The sequence below is a fragment of the Spermophilus citellus genome (assembly GCF_964194105.1).
Source record: "Spermophilus citellus genome assembly, chromosome: 4".
NCBI lineage: Eukaryota > Metazoa > Chordata > Mammalia > Rodentia > Sciuridae > Spermophilus > Spermophilus citellus.
In genome coordinates, this window is record NC_138185.1 from 6,205,557 (window position 1) to 6,227,494 (window position 21,938).

At 54.8% G+C, this 21,938-nt stretch overlaps 1 protein-coding gene and 1 long non-coding RNA gene across 2 annotated transcripts in view; both read right to left on the reverse strand.

Moving 5' to 3' along the window:
- SULF2 (sulfatase 2) overlaps positions 1-21,938 on the reverse strand; it is a 436,121-nt gene that overhangs the window by 345,505 nt on the left and 68,678 nt on the right. The gene's annotated exons all lie outside the window — the stretch shown is intronic.
- LOC308647671 lies at positions 5,760-6,878 on the reverse strand. The gene is made up of 3 exons (XR_014021679.1): positions 6,815-6,878; positions 6,245-6,290; positions 5,760-5,844 (listed from the first exon to the last, which is right to left on the reverse strand). It is a non-coding gene; the product is annotated as an uncharacterized lncRNA (long non-coding RNA).

Sequence of the window (21,938 nt, forward strand, 5' to 3'; positions counted from 1 at the left end):
TTTCAGTCACTCAAACCCTTCCTCCAGCCTTTCAGAGGGCCACTGGGGGACACGTCTAGGGCTGCAGTGGGAGGTGTGGGGGTTCTCCAGGAGGCTCCCAGGCCGTTGAGGGTGAGGATGGGCACACCAGCAGGAACTCTGTGAATGAGTCTCGGGATAAGCCAGCCTGGAGGTCCACTTTCCAAGGAGGGGGAATTGTGTTATTCAGGCACAGAGAATCTGGGGCTGGGACAGAAAGTGGCCCTGGCCCAACCCTACAACAGAGCAGCCAAGGATCACTGACACCCTGATCAAACCTATCCTGAAGCAGCAGAGCAGGACTAAGAAGTAGGGGAGGAGGACACCAGGCAGGAACCTCCCGGCCACTCTCTGTGAGGTGCTACCCTCACCAGGTTGGCTTTCAGGGCTGAGACTTGTGCCTTCAGCAACTCCGAGGAGCTTATGAATCCCAGTGACCATGGCCCTTCTGAGGGGACCCTCCAGTGATGTGGCCTCTGATCAGACCTTTGAGGGCTCCTCTTGAAAACACAGTCACCTTTGACGTGAAGTCTGTGCTTCCCAGTACCTGAGGGGGACAAGTGACAGCTCTATAATTTTTGGAGCCTGGTGCAAAATAAAATGCACAGTCCTTTATCCAGAAATTCTTCATGATCTCGGGTCAGCCACGGCAGGGCCCGCCCAGCCAGGACCTTCTGGGCACAGGTCTGCGCAGCTCACGGTCCTCCCAGCTGGTGTTTGGAGGTGTCTGGAGCTGATTCAGGTTCAAGGTCAGTGAGAGGAAACGGGCTCCGGCTCAGGGCACTGCAGAGACCCGGGCAACACGGCCTTGGAATAAAGGGCAGAGCGCTGACATCCCCAGGGGCCTCCGTCACCTTGACAGCAGCCTCATCAAGGGAGTGAGGCGTCATCATGGCAACCCAGACGAGACGCAGAGTGTGTGCCCGCTGGCTTGTTTGAAGGTCAGCCCTGAAGGTCACAGCTGCCCGAGGTCTGGCGTAAGGTCAGGGGCCACTGCTGTGACCAGAGGGAAGGATCTGGGACTGGGCCCAGGGGGGTCAGGACATGGCGCTCAGCCCCCAGCTGTGAGGCGTGTTCAACAGAAGCTGCCTCCTGTACCCTGTGGGGGAGCGAGTGGCAGGTCACAAAGCCCAGCAACGTCACCACTTTTGCTGTCTCGTCCCCTCTCCTTCCAGACACAGCAAGAGCGAGCTGTGCTGAGCATCCACCTCTGCGAGTGACTGCCATCTCCTCCTGAGTGTGCCGCCCCGTGGAGCAGGGGAGGGACGTGTGACACTTATGACTGCAGGTCGCTCAGACCCCACCCTGGCTCACAGATGGGGTCCTGGTGGGGAAGCACCCAGCCGCTGTCCTAAGGCCTGGCACGGGTGGAGGGGACGTGGCCCTGTCGTGGCTCCTTCTCCAGCCGGAGCTGGTGGCCAGGTGAGCGGCTCCCACCACACCACACCAGGTGGCCCGTGGGTGGCAGGAAGACAGAGGCCAGAACAGGGACTTCCCAGTGTCCCTAATAGGACCCAGTGCAGGGAACAGGAAGGCAGCGACACCCATGATCTTTGGAAGCCCACCCGGCGCCGTGGTCCCCGTGCACACCACATCTGTGGAGCCCCAGGTGTGGCCCTGTGCAGGCCTGCCCAGGAGCCCAGCGCGTGCTCTCAACTGCCCTTCTCCACAGAACTCCTGACTGGCATCTGGTCCAAGGCCAGCAGCTCCGGGAAGCTGCCCCCCCCCCCCACAGTCCTGAGGATCGGACAAACACAAGCTCTTCCCCCAGAGGTCTCTGGCCTCAGGTGGAGGACAGCGTTCCCACAGTGGCCGAGTGAGTGGCCACCCGCCCCGGTGAGGGGAGGGGGCTCACCGCTGCATTTTACTTGGCTTTATGGCTGGTCCTAAACTCTGCACAGGCCATGCCGACCCCTGGGCAGGGGGCTCCCTTCACCCCTCACTGACCACACCCCACGAGGGATCCAGGAAGCACGGTCCTCGTTATTTCTCCAACAGGCAAGACTCGGTGGGGCCTGTCTCGGGGCCTTTGCACTCCCTGTGACCTTGGCCTGGAGCGTCTTTCCTCCTTTAGAGGTCGGCCCACCCGTTACTTCTTTGGGTCTGTGCCCAGTGGTCACGCCCCTGACAAGAGTGTTAAGAAGGACACTCCGCCCGCCCGGTGCTGCTGCTCCATTTCACTTCCCCGCACCTGAGCAGCCCCAGGAGGTGCGTTGTTGCCCGTCTGCCTTCCTCCTCCGGGCCCCGGGGCAGGACTTCCTCGAGTTTGTCCACTGTTTTATCTCCAGTGTCCGCCCAGGTGCCAGTGGTGACCTTGGGAGTCACTGCCCTCTCTGAGTTCATCACAAAGTGGCCCAGGGTGCGACGTGGGCTCGCCCTCCCCAGGGGGCGCTGATGAACATCTCTGGGCAGCCCAGATTCACGCAGGGGCCGGGGTCTTTTCCAGGATTCCTTCCCCTCGCCTCAACCCCAGCGGGCCCAGAGGGCCACGTAACAAATGGAGCAGAAGACACTGGGAGACAGCTGGACCCCGCTCCTGCGCCCTCAAAATGCCCTGAGCATGCGCACACCTGAGACTCACTGTCCCCCTAGTCCAGGGATGACCCGCGTAGACCGAGAAGTGGGGGCCCCATATGAGTGAAGGTACCACCCCGAGGCTTCCGGGAGGGGGCTCTGACACCAAGGACAAGCACATGTCAAAGCACCCACAGAGGCACCCGGAGCCTTGCACCCCGCGGAGCTCTTCCCAGCAGGGACCAAATGCACCCCTCCCCACTGCCTCCCTGGAAGAACACAGAGGATGGAGAGAGGGGAAGGGCAGGGAGATGGTGGGAGAGGGAAGGAAAAGGAGGGAGGAAGAGGGAAGAATCTGAACGCTACATTTTAAACTAGAATCAAATATAAGCAAGCACCTTCTTAAAAGACCGAACGTGAATCAAATCATTGAACTCTACCCAATGTTCCCTTTTCTCATAAAATGAGGTCCACACCCTTGTCTGGGACCCAAGGGCACCCCGCATCCCTGCTGGAGCACCTGGGCCTATAAGGAAACCTCTCTCTCCAGTTCCTGCATCCCAGGAAGGAAAGGAGGCCAGACCAGCCTCCTTTCTGCCATGGACTTAACCAGGCCTTCCCCTGCCACAGGGCCTTTGCACCTGCTGTCCCCACTTCTTAGGGCAATTCCTTTGGCTGTCTCTTTTTGGGGGCTCATCATCTCTTTAGAGAGGCCCTCCTTGACCACCACTTTGAAGTGACCATCCACCCTACTCTAATCACCTTCTTGTTTTATCTCAATCACAACACACCCAACCTGTGTGTCTCTCCCTGGTGTATTCATTTACCTATCTCTTGGCAGCCTTCTCAACCAAAATGACCTGACCACGGAGGGAGGGCCCAGGGTTGCCTCATTAAATTCCAGATCCTCCACACCAGGATGGCCCTGAACTTCTAAGGGCTCAAGTAGATGAGGTGAATAAATAAGTAAATTAATAAATAAATGCATGAATGAATTCACCCTGGGTTTGAGGACAGGAATTACCACACACACACACATACACACACACACACACACACACACACACACACACACACTACTGACTTAAGGTTCTGCAGAGCAGAATTTGAAAGCCCCGTGTGTAACCAGTCCGACTCAGGGGCTGGCGGTAAGCACTGTTCTCAGGCCCCAGGGGCAGGGCCCACTGTGGTGCAGCTGAGTGGGCTGGGCTTCGCCAGGTGTGGCTGCAGGCTGGGGTGGGCTCAGGTCCACTGGGTGCACACACATCCTGGGCCCAGCACAGAGCACAGCGGATCTTCTCTGGTCCCATCCCCAGGAAGCTGAGCAATGCAAACTCTAGGGCCCATCTGACGCACCTCTGTCCTCTCCCTCCCCAAAGCCAGGCGGGGTGGGGGGGGACACGCTCCCCCCCTGGGTGGGAAGGGGGAGTCTTGAATTTGCTGAACAATAACCCAAACTACCCCCAAGCTCTGACCGCAGACTGTGATTCAAAGGACTACAGAGAATGCAGGATGGTCTGTGATCCCAGAGGCTGGCCCAACACTGGGAGGGAAGAGGGAGGGGGAGAGAGGGGGGAGGAGGGGGGAGGGAAAAGCCCTCCCAGCAGCGGGTGGGTCCTGAACACATTTTAACTCCAATTTCAACTTTAAACCCAGCTGCTGCTGTTGCCTGGGGACCGGTCTCTGCCCGTGTCACTGTAGATCTGGGGCCTGCTGCTGCAGTAAGCACTCGCCTCAGGTTGTCTGGAATTTCCACATCAGCTGCAGAGAGCCAGGCGGATGAGACAGGCTCCCTTCTGGGGTGGGTGTGGGCTCAGGAGGCCGGGGGCCTGGTGTCCTGAGGTCTGTCCCCTCTCAAGCATTGGCTCCAGGGGTAATTTGCTTCCTCTGACAGGAGGCAAGGGGGACCCCCCCATGGCTCCCAGTGTCCCTTAGCCTTGATGTAAAACACTGACCCCTGTTTCTAACGCCTGTGTGGTTCCCAGCGTGGCTCTAGGGCTGTGGGGACAGGGAAGGGAAGTCCACGGGCAGGTGCCAGAGCGCTTGGCCCTGGGCATACACGACGTCTCCAGGGTCCACAGGCACGGGCAGTCTTTAGAGAACCATTTTTCAGATCCTCAGCTAACACGTGTCCCCGTGGTCATCTACCACTGCCTGTCCTCTGCTTGGTCAGGCCAGGCTGACTGGCGGCCCTGGCAGGGGACAGATGGCTGGCTCAGACCCGCTAGCCGAGGAGGGCTTCGTGAGGATACTCTTTCAAACCTGAGTGTGGGATGCGGGGAAATGGGGGGGGGGCTCTGGGATCTGGAGACACAGGGCCATGGAGTGGGTCACCAGATGGGGGCTGTGACCTGTGGAGCAGCCTGAGCTATATCACAATGGCAGCAGCAGGACAAAGGGCCCCATCTCACCCTCCTCACCCCACGCTCTCGGGAGGGTTCCTCTATCACCCAAAACACAGCAAAGCCAGAAAGCAGGGGAGCCGTGTGCAGGGGAGGGGTGCACAGGCCTGAGTGACAGCCAGCGGCTCTGCAGTGTCCCCCGGTTGACCCGTGTGAGCAAGGACGGCCAAGCCAGAATTCTGACATGTCTCTTTACGACAACTGACAATATTCATTCGTGAATGCATTAGAAAGGGTTCAGCTGGGCTCTGGGTAGACCCAAGAGGGCTGTAGCCAGGCCCCCTGGCGGACTGCAGCCAGCTGTGTTCTAGTATGTCGTCAAGGTCATAAACACCCTGATTCGGCTTGCGTACTCAAGGTCATGAGTATCTGCCTGTGCGAACACGCTCCCTTAGGTAACCGTTGGCACTGGGCCTTCTTTGTTTGGCCTGTACATAAAAAGTCCTGGGGAAAGACTCAGGGGACCCCCCGCAGCCCTTACATAAAGCATGTCTGCTATCCCCACTGCGCCCCACATCCTGTCTCACCCACCAGGATCCCGAATCTGCTCCCCAGGGTCTGAGCCCCAGCAGGACGTGGCCACTGCTCACCATTACAGTGGAATCTGAATGCAGAGTCACACATTTGACAGTTGAAGCTTCATGGTCACGGACCTTTGTACATTTTCGGTTTCAATATGTATACGCCCTTGTTGCAGTGGTGATCAATGAAAGACTTCCAAAGATAAAAATACGATCTACTCCCACGAGACAGAGTCCTCCAAGGAAGCCCAGGTTCAAGGTGGGGGCGGTGATAGGAAATCCCAACAGGTAGAGCAGAGTCGTCGTGTGGACTTTCCACGGGACACACGGGAAAGTGAGACAAGTTTTCTTCCAGAATGTGTTCAAGGTCCTGATGCCAGGATTTAACCCTAGGATAGAAATGTGGGTGTTCAAGTGTGAGAGGGGCACATGGATTTGGGGAAAGGAAGGGAAGAGCGCTGTGATCTGGACAGAAATGTCCCCCAAAGCCCACGTGTTGAGGGCTTGGTCCTGGGGCTGCTGGGAGGTCAGGGCACCTCGGGGAGCTGGGGCCTGGGGGGGGTGGGTGCTGGAATATTGAGGACATGTCCCCGAAGGGATGAGGGCCCCCGGCCCCTGCCTCTTTTGCTTCCTGGCCATGAGGTTTTGCTCTGCCTCGACAGGCTGCAGGCCCAAGGGAACGGGGCCGATGACCAGAACCCCCTCACTGGACGGTCCTGTCGTAAGCTAGCCAGCCCGGGTCACTTGGCTATTGATGGAAACTGACTAACGACGGTCTGGAGGACTCACCTGGAGAACTCGGATGTTGCCTGGGGATTTTGTTCGCCTTCTCACGCTGGGGAAGGCAGGCCAGGAAATGAGAACCTAGAGGCTGCACAGGACAGCGTCATCCAGAACCCAGGGACAGTAGTGACAGCTGTGAGAGGAGAGGACTGCCACCAGCAGAGAGCTCCTGGAGAGGACCAGGGACTCACCTAGGCTGAGGGTGAGGGCTGGATGCGCCCCCAGGACACCTAGACATCTTTTAGCAAAAGCCCTGAGAGACTCACTGGCGAGGAACAACAGCATCGGCAGGCCTCGCTCTGCTGCCGTCAGGCACTGAGCTGAGCACGTGTCCATCCCTGTCTCTGTGTCCCCCTCACTCCACCCCCTCTCCAGGGGCGAGGCTCTGTCGTCACCGTGGCCAAATGACAGATGGCGAAGTTGGCAAAGTGCCAAAGGTCTTTTCTGGGCCTTAGACAGCAGAACCCCTCATTCTCCTGCCCTTCTCCCCCTGTTCTCCAAGTGCAGGCCTGGTTCCCTCGCCCAGCCTGCCTTGGCAGCCTCTGTCACCCCCACTCAGGACCCCGGGGCTCTGACCTGCCCCACACCACGCCGTCTGGGCCCGCGGAGCATGGCGCTGTCCTTAACCAGGTTCCGCCGCAGCTCTCCCGGACCTCCCACTTCCTGTTTCCTGTGCTCATCCAGATGACGTTCTGCTGCGAGTTTCCAAAAACCAAAATGACAGTTCCTAAAACAAGATCAAGGTGTATCTTGTGTCATGTAAACATGGATGTCCAGGCCAGCACGGTGGTCCCATGACAAGGAGCCCCTCAGCCTGCCCGGCCCCTCAGCACCAGGCTCCTCCTGTGGCTGAGCCCGGCCTGTGCCCCTCCAGCCGCAGGACAGGGTGGGGGCATCTAATGGTCTATTCTGTTTTCTGTTCCTTCATCTGTCAGACTCAAGGTGTGGAGGAGAGGCTCTTGCCCGTCAGACACCTGGGTGGCGGCTCCTTCAGACGCAGAAGGGATGAGCCTGGACCTGCCGGGGCGCTCCGTCACGAGGGTCCATGCAGCTGTTTAGAGGGACAGGAATTGACAGGGAGCTTACAGACTCTGAGAGAGAGAAAGCCAGGCTCAAGCCCTGGAGCACCTGCCTCTGGGAATGAGTCTGATCACACGGTGGCACTTGTCAGTGGGGACACCACAGCCCCAGACCTGGAGTCCGCACTTCAGTCACGGCTGCCTCTGGAGATGAGAAGCCACCTGGTACAGAGCAGATGCTCCCGGCACCTTCGTCCTTCACAGAAGTCTCCACGCGGTGCCAATGGGCAAGTCCAGGTCACAGGCTGGGCTCTACCTGCAGAAGAGTTGAGAAGGAGCGTCCAAATCGCCCACTGGAGATGGGGTGCTTCTAACCTGGGAAAGGCCCCCACACACGTCACTACAGACGGAAAGGTCTTACCAGCTCTCCAGAGCTCTGATTTAAAGTCCATCTCCAGGTCTTCTGAGGACACTGGCTCTCCGGCTACAGAGCGGAGAAGCTCGCTCCAGGTCACTTAAGAAGAAGAAAAAAATGCAGCTTTATGGAAAGATGTGTGAGTTCCAAGTGAAGCCGAGTTGCTGTGAGCTGGGTTTTAGGAAAGACGGGCGCCGCGGAGGCTTCAGGACTCTGGAAAGCAGGGACTGACAGGCACTGTCCCCACTCACTCTGTGGCAGGAGGCTTGGTTCTGTTGGCCCCATGGTGTTCACTGCAGCTTCAGATCATCCTGTGTGTGACCGATGGTCCTGCTTTGGTTTATTTTCTTCCTGTCTCTCTGCCTGGACTGGGCAGAGACCAGCTTGTGTCCAAGGTGGACTCAGGGCTGGGGTCAAGGCCAGGCCCAGGGCAGCCATCAGGAAATACACGGGTACAGACAGCTAAGGGAAGCATGTTTGAGCCCCAGAACCTCTGATTCTCTTCAAACTCTGGAGTTCTGTGCTTGCCAAGGTCAGGACTCGGAGCTGGGCAAGGCCACATTCAGGTGCCTGCAAAATCCCGGCCCCTGGACTCCCTCCTTTCCCGCCTCAGCCCCGCCGCCGTCCATCTGCAGGAGATTTTCATCAGTCCTTCTCAAAGAATCTATGTTGCTTGTAATCAGATCCTTTCCAAATGCCAGCGGAAGATTGAGGGGGAGTCTCAGGAATTAAGGTGGTACCGGGTCACATCTGTCACTCCATGGGAACTGTCATTTCCACTCAGTACCAAGGAGAAATGACCTGGAACAGAAAACCCAGAGAAATTGTAAATTTAAAACACACACAGGGAGCTTAAGTGGTGGTATTTGAATTAGGATAAATTCTATTCCTGGAGTCCAAGTCGGAGACCTTGATTCCGAGCTGCCCCATCAGGGGATGGTCTCGCATATCTAGTTAAAGAAATAGCTCGAGTTTCCCATGTTAAGTTTAATGCAACGTTGGGTCTGATTGCTTAACGTGGGTATTTATACCATCAAAAATGTCATGATATGGTCTGTCCCGGTGCTTGTTACCCCCCACAAAGTCCTGGAGGGCTCTTTGGAAGAAGGTGCACAGAATGAGCCATATTGAATCAGGAACCCATTTCCCCAAGCCACCCGCACACCCTGCTTCACGCTGTGGTCTTTTCGGGTGTTTATCCGCCTGTTTCCTTCCAAGTAAAACTTATTACACAGATTCCTCAGGGCATTTTTTTTCCTTTTCTTTTTCTTTTCTTGACTCTGGTTAAATAAACTATCGATTTATTTTCAAGGTAATTTAAGGGGTAATACAGTTGCAATTTGATAAGTGCAGCCATAATACATTCAGGGTAAACACACTTCGGAGGTTCAATTAGGACTTCTTATTTTGTTAAAAAATCAAATCGACCAAACGATGACTGGCCAGCCTGGGGATTTCTGGGCTGACTGGGTGAGCATGAAGCTCATGTGACATTAATAATGCAGGACGAATGAGCAAAGGGAAATGGATATAAGAGGCCAAGGAGGTGCCTCCGGACGCTCGTCCCTCCAGCAGGAATTCACACCAGGGTTTGCAAAGAGAATGCGGCTGTCCTCCAGGGGAGTCACCGGAACACTTTTTGGGTGGACCAAGAAAGGCCATCAGCTGGGTTTGCAGAGCGTTGGTCCTGGTGTCCACTCAGGACAATGAGCGTCGGCCATCAAAGAGGCACATTGGCCCTATCAGGATACACTTGTTTCCAAGTAGCAAGAAACCCAAGTCCACCAACAAAATAAAGAAAAGAATTTATTCTCTCTCTCTCTCTCTCTCTCTCTCTATATATATATATATATATATATATATATATATATATATGCACCAGGGATAGAGCTGGCCTGGCTATGTCCAGTTCCAGACGGTTCTGGGTTCTGACTCATCCTTTCTATCTCAATAGCATCTGGATTGACGCCACACGAAGGCACCTGCCATCCCATGGTGGCTCCAGAAGGCTCCTTCCACTTCCATCCCAGGCCCCTCTGCAAAGGGACCTCTCACTACGCCTCCAGTATGGGCCCAGGATTGGCTCCAGCTGGGTCATGTGCCATTCATGAACCCATCAAGGGGCCAGAGTCATGTGTTGCCTGATTGGCCAAGCCTGAGGCATGTGATCACCTCTGGCTTGAGACCCCCAAAGCCCAGGTTCCCAGGGCCAGCTCAGCCTCCTGGCCCCGGTCGGAGTGAAGCTGGGCAGGCGCAGAGGTAGCTGTCACCCTCGCATCCTTTCAGACACATGGGCCTCTGAGCCAGCCTCAAGTCCTCGGCCCTTGTTCTCTGATGGCCTTGGTGCCTGGGCCTTACTCCTCCGGCCTCCCTATGGCTCCTCCGCAAGCCCCAGGACAGGGCTTCTGCCTCCTCCTCCTCCTCCCCTGGGAATCTCCCTGTGCCTCCCTGTCCCTCCCTGTCCCCAGCTCACTCTGCTTTCTTCACCGACATCCAGCCTCTGGGTTTCCAGCTACGTCACCCTTCAAGCAACTGAGCCCCGACTCACGTCCTGGCTGGTGTCACACTGCCAAGGCCCCCAGGAGACACATGGGCAAGAGCTGCCTCCAGGAACAGCCCTTCTCTGTCACCCTTGGGAGAAAGTGACAAACACGAAGTCACTGTAGACTCTGTAAATTGTGCTCAAATCAAAGCAGAAAACTGTGTGGTGAAAGCAGGACAGGTGGTTGTGTATTTCACATGTTTCATTGCATCACATAGTGTGCACATCTAGCACATAAACAGGCTCACATACATGGGCACCTGAAATCATGGCACATGATGGGAATCCTTCTTTCTACTAGTGTTGAAGATTCAGCCACTTTTAAATTGCAGAATAGCACCACAGTAGTAAACCCCTCTTAAACCTACAGAATGCTTTATTTATGGAGGATAAAACATTTCATCATCATCATCATCATCCTAGCATTGAGCGCCTTCCGAAGCCCTTTACGTTTTTAAAATGTTACTTACTTCTCTTAGCAATCCTCTGAAGTAAGTATTTTATTTGCGTTCTCATTTTACAAATGAGGAAACTGAGATAGAGAAAAATCGGGGGCCTTCCCTGAGACCCCACAGCTGGTATGTGGTGGCCTGTGAAGTTGAGGGGTGGTCATGGGCAGGCAGTGTGTTCTGGTCCTGGGGAGGACGTCCTTACACTGAATGCTGCACATGCGTTCTTTTCCTGCCTTCATGGAACATTCTAGTTGGAGGATCTGCCCTCACAGGTGTGAGAGTGAGCGTTGAGTAGATTCCCACTGCCCTGAGATGCACACGGATTTGAACAATGAATAACTTTTGTCGCATTTAACTGCCAAGATTTGGGCTTTTTCCTTTTGTGCTACTGCAGAATAACACCAGATGTCCCAGGGGATGTTAGTCTTGTGCTGATGTTTTCATTATTTTCAACAAGGAAATGTTTCGCATATCACTTGTGTGATTAAAGTGGCACTTAATAAAAGGAAACCTAAGGTGCTCTCACGTCATGGTAGTAGAATTAATCCTGACCCTGTCACCCTGATGAACAAAGATACTCCAGATATCCGTGTGTTCTCAATGGTAATGATTAATAATTAAAACCTCGTTTTATATTTAAGGAATTGGGGTTGTGAATCTTTCTAAAAGCTCGTACCAGTGTCTATTGCTCAATTCTTCTGTTCTTCTGGCATTTTTTAAGGGAACATTCAGCTTTGTCTTAAAGTGTAGTTCAGCTTCTGGGTTGTTCATGTCAGAGAAAAGGATCCTTCATTATCCACGACGTCTAAGGCAAGTCTCCTGCGCCAGGCAGGAAACATGCTTTACAAATGGGGACTCTCTCCAACGAGGCAGCAGCCCTTTGATTCAGGTATTAACACAAACCAACCACCCCAGAGTCCGCGGGCGAGGGAGCCGGGTTTGGCTCAGGATGTCGGGCCCAGGACTCCTGTCTCTGAGGACTGTGTTCTTCCGACTTCCTACACCTGGGTCTGGGATGCCTTCCGTCCCATAATATTTCATCCATGGTTATTTGAGTGAATGAAGCAGGGAGGGATGAACTACGCTTCCCTGAGTCCTTTCATCTCTGTCATTTCATTTGTATGTCATGGCCATCCGTTGACAATGAGGAAATCGACTCTTTGCAGACTGGAAGGCGGTCCCCCAGGGGTGGCAGGCTGGGTGTCCAGTGCAGCTCTTGGCTGCTGACTCTGCTCTTTCTGCTGCCACGTGGTTCAGAAGACCAGCGGCCCCTTGCGCAATCGAGACCTCAGAGATTTATAATCTGTTTGTCACTTGGGTCCTTCCAGACAAAACATTCAGATTTCCAACGTCTTTAAAGAAGAGGTTCACAGGCACAGGCTGTCACTGCTACAGGTGTCTGTCCCCTGCAGTTGGCCCCCACCCAGGGTGCCTGCGAGGACTCATGGGCACTCACGCAGCCCAGAGAGAGGAGGATGTAGGACACTGAGGCCCGGCTCCTCCACTGAAGGCAGCCTCGTCCTCTGGTGGGTGACTCCAGGGACATCCCTAAACCAGCTCCTGTGCCCAGCTCAGCCTCGGGGACCGAGTGTGGCAGGGGAAGGCAGGAAACAGGCCGGAGCGGAGAGCGCGTCCTTTGAGAGGGCCCGGCATGGGAGGGGACAGTGCCCCTCTTCAAGGAGTCCCGCCTCACTCAGCCCCTGCCCTACAGGAAGGTGGGCAGAGACTGTCACGTGCCCCCAACCACCCTCACAGCACAAAGGGCTTCTTGTCCTCCCTGCCAAGGGCACAGACGACTCCGGCTCCCCCGAGTAAGCCAGCATGGACTTGGAGGCTTGCACTTCAACCTGCCCCTTCCCCCCGCACCTTGTTCCTGCCCCGACAAGGCACAGAGGAGGCCGGAGCCTGTCCCAGGACCCTGCCTGCAGAAGAGGACGATCCTTCCAGGGAGCATCCTCTGGACCAGGACTGCTGAGGGCTGGGGCTCAGACCTCCACCTTATGTGCTGGGTCCACAGAGGACCTCCTTCCTGCCCACTTCCTGAGTGGGGCCCCATGTGCCCCCACAGCGTTCTCCAGGGGGTGCAGGAAGAGAGTGGCAGGGGCTGCCTTCCTCCCTACCCACCCCCTCCCTCCTTCCTTCATCCACCACAGACCTCCCCTGAGTAGCTACTGTGGGCCACACACCGAGGTTAAAGCAGAACCCCAAGAGCTGCCAGCCCTCACAACCCTGTGCAGACAGGCTGAGCGGGAGTCCCATGGCATGCTGTCCACAGGTGGCATTTTGAAAGTAAAACGGTAGCAGTGACTGTGGGATTACTGGGTCATTTCTGAAATGCACTGGGAAATCTTTCTCTGGGCATTGCCATCCCCTCCCCCAGTTGATAGGAAAGAGACTGGGGGAAAGGGATTTCTGGCAGAGACAGCTGTTTGTGCAAAGGCCCTGGGGCAGGAGGGAGCTTTGTGTGGGTAATGAAATGGCTGCAGCAGAGGGATGGAGAAGAGAAGTGGGCAGGGAAGGGGAAAGCCCCTCTGTTGGCACCCCCCTGGGGGCTGTTCCTTGCAGACACAGTTATGGGTCCTGCGGCGGGCAGTCGCTGACCGTCCGGCTAAATAAAGACTCTTCAATTTGGACAAAACTGGGTTTTGGTGAGTTTTCGGAGCCCCCTGCCCCACAGCACAAGTTTCACCTGGTCTGAGGTGACACTCCAGGGCAGATGCTCCTTCTTTGGGGGCTCTGCCCTGCTCTGATGCCGCGGCTACCCCTGGGAGGCAAGAGGAAGCCTCGGGATGGCTGAGCCCCGGGGGGAACCTGCCACGGCCCCAGGACCTCAACACACAGGTGCATAAGTTAGAACAAAACCACGAGCTGATGTGATGACCACCGCAGATCGCTGGACGCCAGGGTCCAGGTTGATATGCTCCGTAGGGACCACAAAGAAGGCGTGGTGCACCTGTCTGGAGGCCACCAGGTAGGGCATGGGGTGTCTACTTGGAGCGCATATCTCAGATAAATAAACATGAGAAAGTTTATAAGGACTGTTTTATTTCTGCTTTGCATAGACTCTGAGTGGGGCGCTAATGGACATTTGGAGAAGTGACTGAACTTTTTCCATTCCAAGTCATTTCCTGGCACCACAATGAGTAACGAATATTAAAGCAGGAATTTCTTTGGGGATTTCTTGAGGGCCCACTCTGATTGCAACTTAATTAAGAAGCTCAGCAGAGAAGCACTGGGCTATTAAACAGAGGGTGGCAGGGCCCAGTGTGATTCAGGGCTGCAACCTTTATTAGTCTTCTTTGCTTCTATGAAAGCAAAGTGGGTTTGCGTTCCACTTGGGGACTAATCCATTAGTCACTGCAAAATCTCTGAGGACAGGCAGTTCCATTTCAAACCTAATTTGCAGTTGGCTTTTCATTTTAGTGGTTTTGGAATGGAATTCATCTGCTGAACCCTAGAGTGTTGGGTTACCTCGTGCAAATATTTAATACCCACAGTGAAATTTCAATATGACACTAACAATTTGTTTTCCTTGCCAACAGCCTCATTCGTCAGAGCTATTGACCCAGGTCCATAAAGAAATGTCACTCTGGCCCCCTTTGTAATAGTTTTATGCAAATAACTTTCAGGACTTAATTCTGAGCCAATGTTTAGGGAGAGAAAAGATGACAGGTTGGACCAGGACAGGAGACGCTCAGAAGGTGAGGAGGGGGACAGACAGGTAAGAGTGTCCTGGGTAGTTAGACTAGATGTCCCCTGCCCCTGGGAGAGGGCTGGCAAGGGCTGGAGCACTTGACAACGGTGTCTCCAGGAGGAGACAGTCAGACAATGACTGCTGAAGCATGCACTGTGACTCACCTCATTTTGATTCTTAGGATTTGAGCGGAGAGAAGCCAAACAAAAATCCCTTGAGGGAGCCAAGCTGGCCTGCTAGAGGAAGGGACCGCTGAGCCCACCTGCACAGGGGCGTGGACGGCTCCAGAACTCCCCACCATTCCCAGGCCCTCGGCTCATCTGCCGAGGGCACGCTGGTCTGTGGTCACTGCAGGCCTCCGGTCTCCTCCCCTCCCTCTGCTCAATATCCTGTCTCCCTCTCCACAAGAAAGGCTTGGGTTTTGCACACCCCCAACCTGCAGGCTGCACTTCCTCACTGATGCACCTCCTAGGCATCAAGGGGGTGACTCAGGACGCTGGGGTCCTGGGGTCAGGGGTCCACGGTGCTCCTTTAGCTGCGGAAAGATGTGTTTCCTACAAATATTCCCTTCGTGTTGGAAAATCACCACACGTCACTCTTTACGATATCGATTCGCTCAGATACTACCCGTGACTCCCCTGATGACTCAATCCCAAGTGCAATTTTAAATCTATAGAGAGCTGCGTTCGCAGTAAATTTAAAATTAGAGGCATATTCAAAGACCATAGGGGAGAGCGCCCCCAGGTTTGTTCTACTCGCAGTGCTCCAAAACATCTGGGCCTTCTCTTTGTGCAAACGCATCTTCCCTGTGCAACTGGACCCCGACTCCAGGGGCCACCCATGTGTGCAGACCATTCTGTGGCCCGGATGATGTCCTCCTGTCAGGTCAGCTGGGGTATAGGTCACCTTCCCCCTGGAACACATGCATACCTGGTTTCTTAAGGGTCTGCTCAGCACAGAACACGTGCATTTCATTCACGTTCGTTACATTCGCATCCCCCTGCCTCGTTTTTTTTCAAAACCATCATTTTTTGGCCAAGAACACTGACGCTTTAGACTTCTCACTTCCACTGCTACTTCTGGACCCTGGAGTTCTGGTTGGAGATCATTGTTCATCTAGAATCAGAATTTTTAGCAATTCCTTATTTCTGTGATCATAACCTGATGAGAGACGATGATCACAGTCCTTCCTGGGTTCCAAATGCAGAGTGGAGGCCAGCCTTACTCACCAGCTAAGAGTCATGCCCACCCCCACATCTGCACTTCAGCCAAGCTGCACATGGGTGGGGGTGCATGTATCCAGATATGCCTGGGCCCCTTCTATCTTTACATAGAACTGCACTTCCTTACCACCCCTGAGGTTGGGTGCAGCTGTGTGACGGTTTTGTCTATGATATTTGAGAAGTGTGTGTCATTCTTGACCCGGTGTTCATTAAACTGCCTGCCTCCATGATTTTCTGGGAACATGTGTGAAGATAAAGCCTGGGTCCCTGGGCAAATGCAGTGCCCAAACCCCGCTAGCATACCATTTTGGTGTCAATGAACTGTTTCTTATCATAAGCCGCTGCCTTTGTTACTGCAGCATAAACTACCCCATCCTGACTAATACACACAGTCATTTATAACTATTTAAATCTTCAGATGCTAAATCTGAGAATTGAAAAGCCTTACTGTATGCATCTCAATTTGGTAATTGTGATTTTTTTTCTCCCACACAGAGCTCCTCAGTCCTTCTTTGGGTCTGAATTTATGCCTGCTTTTGGAAGAAATTCTGGGTAAGCTGCCAAGCTTATGTTCTCTGCTCAGTGTTTGACTTCTGACTAGTGCAGGAGTTCATTTCTAAATGTTTTTCTGCCTGCTGTCCTCCTTTGAGCAGTGGGTCTGTGCTTGCAGGGCTAATCCTCAAAGCCCATGACCTCTGTGACATTTCCTTGAAATCCTATTTTATTTTCTGACCCAGTGCCAGAGACACTGGTCAATAAGCAAGGCTGGTAGCCATCAAAATTGCTTTAATAAGAATGTGAACAGAAAGGTCTTTGCAAAAGAGAGAGCATGTGCAGCTAATGGAGACCAGAGAAAGACAGTCATTATCCCAGGAAACCCAGAAAAACCGATTAGCAAGACCAGAGGTCATGACCCGAAGCCCAGCTGCCCAGTAACAGACTCAGATGCCATCCCGGATGCGGGCTCCACTCTGCAGAGAGAGCAGCCCTGGAGCCTGTTGGGAACTTCCGCTGCCTTAACAGCATCAACACTCCACCGAACGGCAATTAGACAATCACCAGTTGCAGAAGGATTAAAAGTCTCCTGTGACCAGAAAGATCTTTTTCTTTCCATGCACGTAATTGTCTCCTCGTGTGTCTGAGACCTCAGCAGATTAGAGACCCAGCACCAGTAGCCTGAGTGGAACCAGAGCCCTGACCCAGCATCAATGTCCTGAAAGAGGTCAGCTCCTCTGGAAAATTCTTGAGAGACCACATCATCACATTTCAACGGTTGTGGCTTCAATTTTTCCATCAGTTTCTTCAGGTTGGCCTAATTGAAACCACCCAAAGCTACGTGGGTGCTCTGTCTTAAAGGTACAGAGGTTCACCTTCAGGAGAAATAAAGGCAGAGACTTGATGAGGAAATGACTCTTCCTGCAGAACCCGCTGAACCTAGAGATGCAATAGTGGCCAGCCGCCTGGTGTGGCTTCAGAGCCCCTCGAAGGGCCTCTGCCTGACTCCTGGGCTCTCATGTGCCTGTGATCCTGTCAGTCCCTCTCCCTTCCAGCAGCCACAAACCTTTTAACTTAAAAACATCACCTACTGTCATGCAACCTAACGTTCAATGACGGACTGCATAGGATCCATAGGATCACACCACCTAGCAATGTCGTGGTCCTTTTAGTCTGGGTAAACACACTCCACCATGGTCACACCCTGGCAAAATTGCTTGATGATGATTTTTCAGAACTTGCTCCATCCTTAAGCAATGCATAACCACAACTGAAAGATTTTATCAGTCAAGACCCTTAGCTGCTTGCAACAGAAAGCCTGAGTTAAATATCTTTAAACTAAGGGAATTCATAGTATCAGATAACTGAAACACGCTGGGCCCAGGTGTCCTAATCAAGTCATCAGAATCTGACTAGTGTCTCCTGTTCCTCTTTTTTCCACTCAGGGCCATTCCTCAAGAGCATCTCCTGTCCTGGCTGCAGGACAGCAACTCAGCCCAGTAAAAAAGGGTCTCTGCCCATCCCAGAAGCCACAGCAAAAGTCTCCTTGTACCTCATTGGCCCATCAGAGTGGCTGGAGAAGGAGCCTAAGGGTCTTAGTCCACCTGAGGCAGGGTTGTTCCTTCCAGTGGGTGAGCAGGGGACAGTTTCCAGGGAACACTGGGATTTGGTTACCAAAGATGGGGCAGTGGATTCTGTGCAGCCAGAAGACCGCACACTGCAGAGATCACACTCGTCCACGCTGCGGGGCTGGGCAGAGAGCTCAGGGCGCTCCTGTCTGGAGGTGAGGCCCACGTACCTATCACCTGGGACCTTGGAAAGGGAACCCTCATAGTGCTGGGACACAGAGCAGGAGACCCAGGGCTGTGGAACGGGACAACAGGCCCGGAAGTGGAAGAACTGGCCAAGACTGAGGACGGGAAAGTGGATCTTCCCAACAGTAACGCAGGGCAGGGGCCGTGACCAGGCAAGAGCCGCAGCAGGCCAGGGGCAGAACCCCGATGCCCAAGCTCGTGTGTAAGGCAGCAGTGTCTTTCTCCACCTGCCCCAAGTGATGACATGGTCAGGGATCATTGGTCCCAAGCCACAGGAGACACTCCAGGCAACCTCCGAGGAATAAGAGTCAGTGGAGGTTCTCAGACTGCAAGGAAAGCCCAGAAGAACAGGAACTGAGAAGCAACCACAGTCCCTTCAGCGTGTCCCTCTCCACAGGTCCAAACCCCCAATGGAGGGGAGCCTGGCCTGAGCTGGGGTCACATGCCCATTCCTGGCCAGGGGGACCAGGAGAAAGCCAGCTGGATCCACACACCCGCAAAGGCACCACCCGCTGGATGTAGGAGGAAACTCCCTAACGTCACATCCAGGTGGCAATATTAAGACCCAGGTGGGGGGGCAGATAGGAGGAGTTAGGGTGTAGACGCAAGTCTTTTAAAACATCCTGGATGCAAACCACAATTCAAATCATCAGCTGTGGCTCAAAGTCACTGCTTCTGGTCTCCATTTCTTCTTGCTTTGCTCAGATGGAGCCACAAAAAGCAACCCCCTTTCGTCAGGGCTTCCAGACCCGAGGCCGATCTTGGGCACATGAACAAAGACGTAGGTTCCAAAACATCCATCAAATCTCCATCTGCAAACCTTTAAAAATTGCAGCCGGCTGATGTCCATAGCTAGGAGCCACGGCCTGGAAGCCGGCTGAGGCTGGAATGGACGGGAGAGGTGTCAGTTTGTGCAAGGGTGGCCCAGGAGAAGAGCTACACACAGGCGTAAGATCCACCTTCAGGGGTGGTTCTCGGGGGGCGGGGGGAATGGGGTGATGGAGGGTCTCACAAGAAGCTTTGACGGTACTTGTAGATTTTGCTGACTCTGGAGGATGGTTTGTGGCATGACACTTTTCTACCTGCCTAAAATACTTACAACCAAGCCACAGGGACCCGTTCACCCAGGGCACCATCGTCTCTGCCCTGCAAGGATGCTGTCCTGAGCAGGTCTGTGTGTCTTCCTTAGAAAACCTCAGAGATGTGAGGCCTCTGGCTCAGCCCACTGGTGGCAGCCCATGCCTGCCCCGCTCTGGGACCCGGTGCCCGGGCAGGCTCGGGGAGCCACCGCCCTCCCTGAGAGTCCCACGCTGTGATGTGTCTATTGATCATCGCTCAGGACTCAGGAAGGAGCTGCCGGCTTGGCCGCCTCCCCACGGCCCTGGAGCTGCCTGGAGCCAGGAGAGTGATTGTCAAGTGCGATTCCTGCTGCGACCTGAGAGGAACCACAGCCTGAACTGGACGCAGAGGCTCATGGAGTCCACAGAGGCACAGCTGGGTCACAGCGCCTCTGCCCAGTCCCTGACCCACACTTCAGGTGGCAGAACCCTGGGTCTTCCCTCACATAGCCACTGAGGCGTGAGGCCACCTGTCTCTGACCTGCACGGGCCTGGAGTCCAGCATCAGAGATGGACAAAGACCTTGACTTTCAGCAGCACCCCCACCCGGTTCCTTCTTGTGACCCAGCGCATCACAGGTGGACAGCTGATGGAGCCATATCTGTCCACACGGTAGCTGGGGGTTCTGGACACCAGGTCTGTCCCCTAGGAGTAGAACAGAGCTCTGGGAGGGGACAGAACAGGGGCTGGGAGGACGGAGAAGGCCCTGCAGGGAAGCACCAGGTGCCACCCTCCTGCTCTGCCTGGGCCCACGGGAGTCTGTGCTGGACAGGAAGAACCGCTTTACCAAGAGTCATAGGCAGCGCCACCCCCTCACTGGGGGGCCAGCTTCTTAGGAGACAGGCCTGCTCTAATGGCGAGGTCCGTGTTGTCGTGGAGTCTCCCAGGTAGACAGCAGCTTCCCCTGGGGGGCAGAGGGATGGGGGGGGTGGAGGGACCCTCACCCCTGCAGCCAGTGCAGCTCTGTTGGGAGCTGTTGAACACACAGGTTTTCTATGAAGTTCCTTGAAGAAAGTCTTTACTCCCAGACATTTTGAGAGTGGCCTTTCAGCCTAAGCTGGGCTCCTTTGATTTTAAATCTGTCAAAAACTCATCAGCAGGAAAATTCAGTCAAATTGCATTGTCTTGAGTCGGGGCCCTGCACTGCAGAACTGACCCTGTGTGGGGGTGACCTCTTGTGCCCAGCCAGCTTCCTCATGTCTCAGGAGCTCAAAGCCACACACATTGGTTGTCTCACAGTTTCATGGTCAGAAACCAGGAGGGGGTTTCGCTGGGTCCTCGGCTCTGAGCCTCTCAGGGTTTGCAGAGTGCCAGCTGGGGCTGTGGCCTCATCTGAAAGCCCGCCCAGGGCTGGAGGATCTGTGTTCAAGCTTCGTCGAGGGCCGACTGTGGGACGGGGCTCCTTGCAGACTGGATCTGAGGGCTGTTGGCAAGCAGGTTGGGGCAAGTTCCGCCTGGACTTGGGAAGTGACATCCATCACTTCTCTTTGTTAGAAATTAAGTCCCCAGGTGGCCCTCACTCAAGGGGAGGGGATCACCTGAGGACATGGTACCTGGAGCGGGGACCAATGGGAGGGCTTTCAGAAGCTGCCCACCAGCCCGCTCCTGCCTAATTTGGGAGAGCTGTTAGACTGAATTGTGAGTAATTGACAGACTGCGTGTTCCCCATCTCCCTATTTCAGGAGGCATCTCTCTGCTGAAAATAGCCCTGTTCACACCATAGTTGTGAACAGAAATTCTTTTGCTTTGCTGGCCTCAGACTCCTAGGAAAGTGTGACGTTTCAGGCAAAGCTTGTCTCACTTTTTAACTGAATTGTGCCTTTTCTTTTTTTCTAATTGGTGATTCTAGGGAACGTTGAGAAGATGAGGGGGTGAGGTTGGTTTCCGTTTTATTTTCCTCCCCTTCATGATGGACAACAAACGAGGCTGGGGTTGCTACCTCAAGATCCTCAGGAGGAAGCAGGTGCTCTCGGGCTGCTTTCTCGCCCTCTCTGGTCTCTGCAGAGCCTGGGCAGGGCGGGCTCCTGCCAGCAGGGGCTGCAATAATCCCACACAGCCACAGCCAAGGCCGGCCCCGGGGCATGGAGATGAAGAGTCCCCGGGCGGCTCTTCTAGGCTGATGACAGGCTGATCTGGGCACCGCACCACAAGCTGCTTATCAGACTCCAAGTGGCACTGTGCCCGCCGCCTGGTCCTGCGGGTGGCTCTTGCTGAGGCGGCTGCATCCAGAGCTCAGGGGTGAGCTCGTCTCTCCCTGGGGGAGTCCGGACCCCTGGCCCAGGTCCTGGCTGGGCCCACTGTTTGGTTGAGGCACAGACCAGGGCACCATGGAGACGGGGCAGCAGGAGAGGAGCATGACTCATCTGGCTTGGAGCCCAGAAGGCGTCTGCGGAGGCCTCCTGCAGACGGAGATAAGATCATGGAGACACTGAGCGCAGAAAGTGCCCGGCCTCCAACAACGCTCTCCAGTCCACCCCCTGAGAAGCCCAGTCATTTGTTGCGATCCCAAGTGTCAGAGAGGGCAGGAGCACCCTGCAGCTGTTGTCCCTTTGCTCCTTTGGTAGGGTGGACATCAGCAGCGCCCTCCCCTGCCAGCCCCATGGCAGGTCACACTTTCCCACCCTTGAGATTGTGTATGGACACGTGACCTTGGTTGGCCAAGGAGATCTGAGAGGAAGCACCACGTCTCGCTTCCAGGAGAGTCATTTAGGAGCTGGGATAAGATCCCCTCGCTGCACTATGGTTGTGATGGGAGTGATGTGGGAGACGGCGGAGCCTCTGTGGGCCCAGACCCCCAGAGAGCAGGAGTCCGCGAGCGAGGCCTGCTAACGACCCGACCCCCGTGGGACGTGCAGAGTGCCGCGCTGGGTGAGGCCAAGGTGATTCGCTGCTGTGACATAACCTTGCACGTCCTGGCGAGTGAGCCCA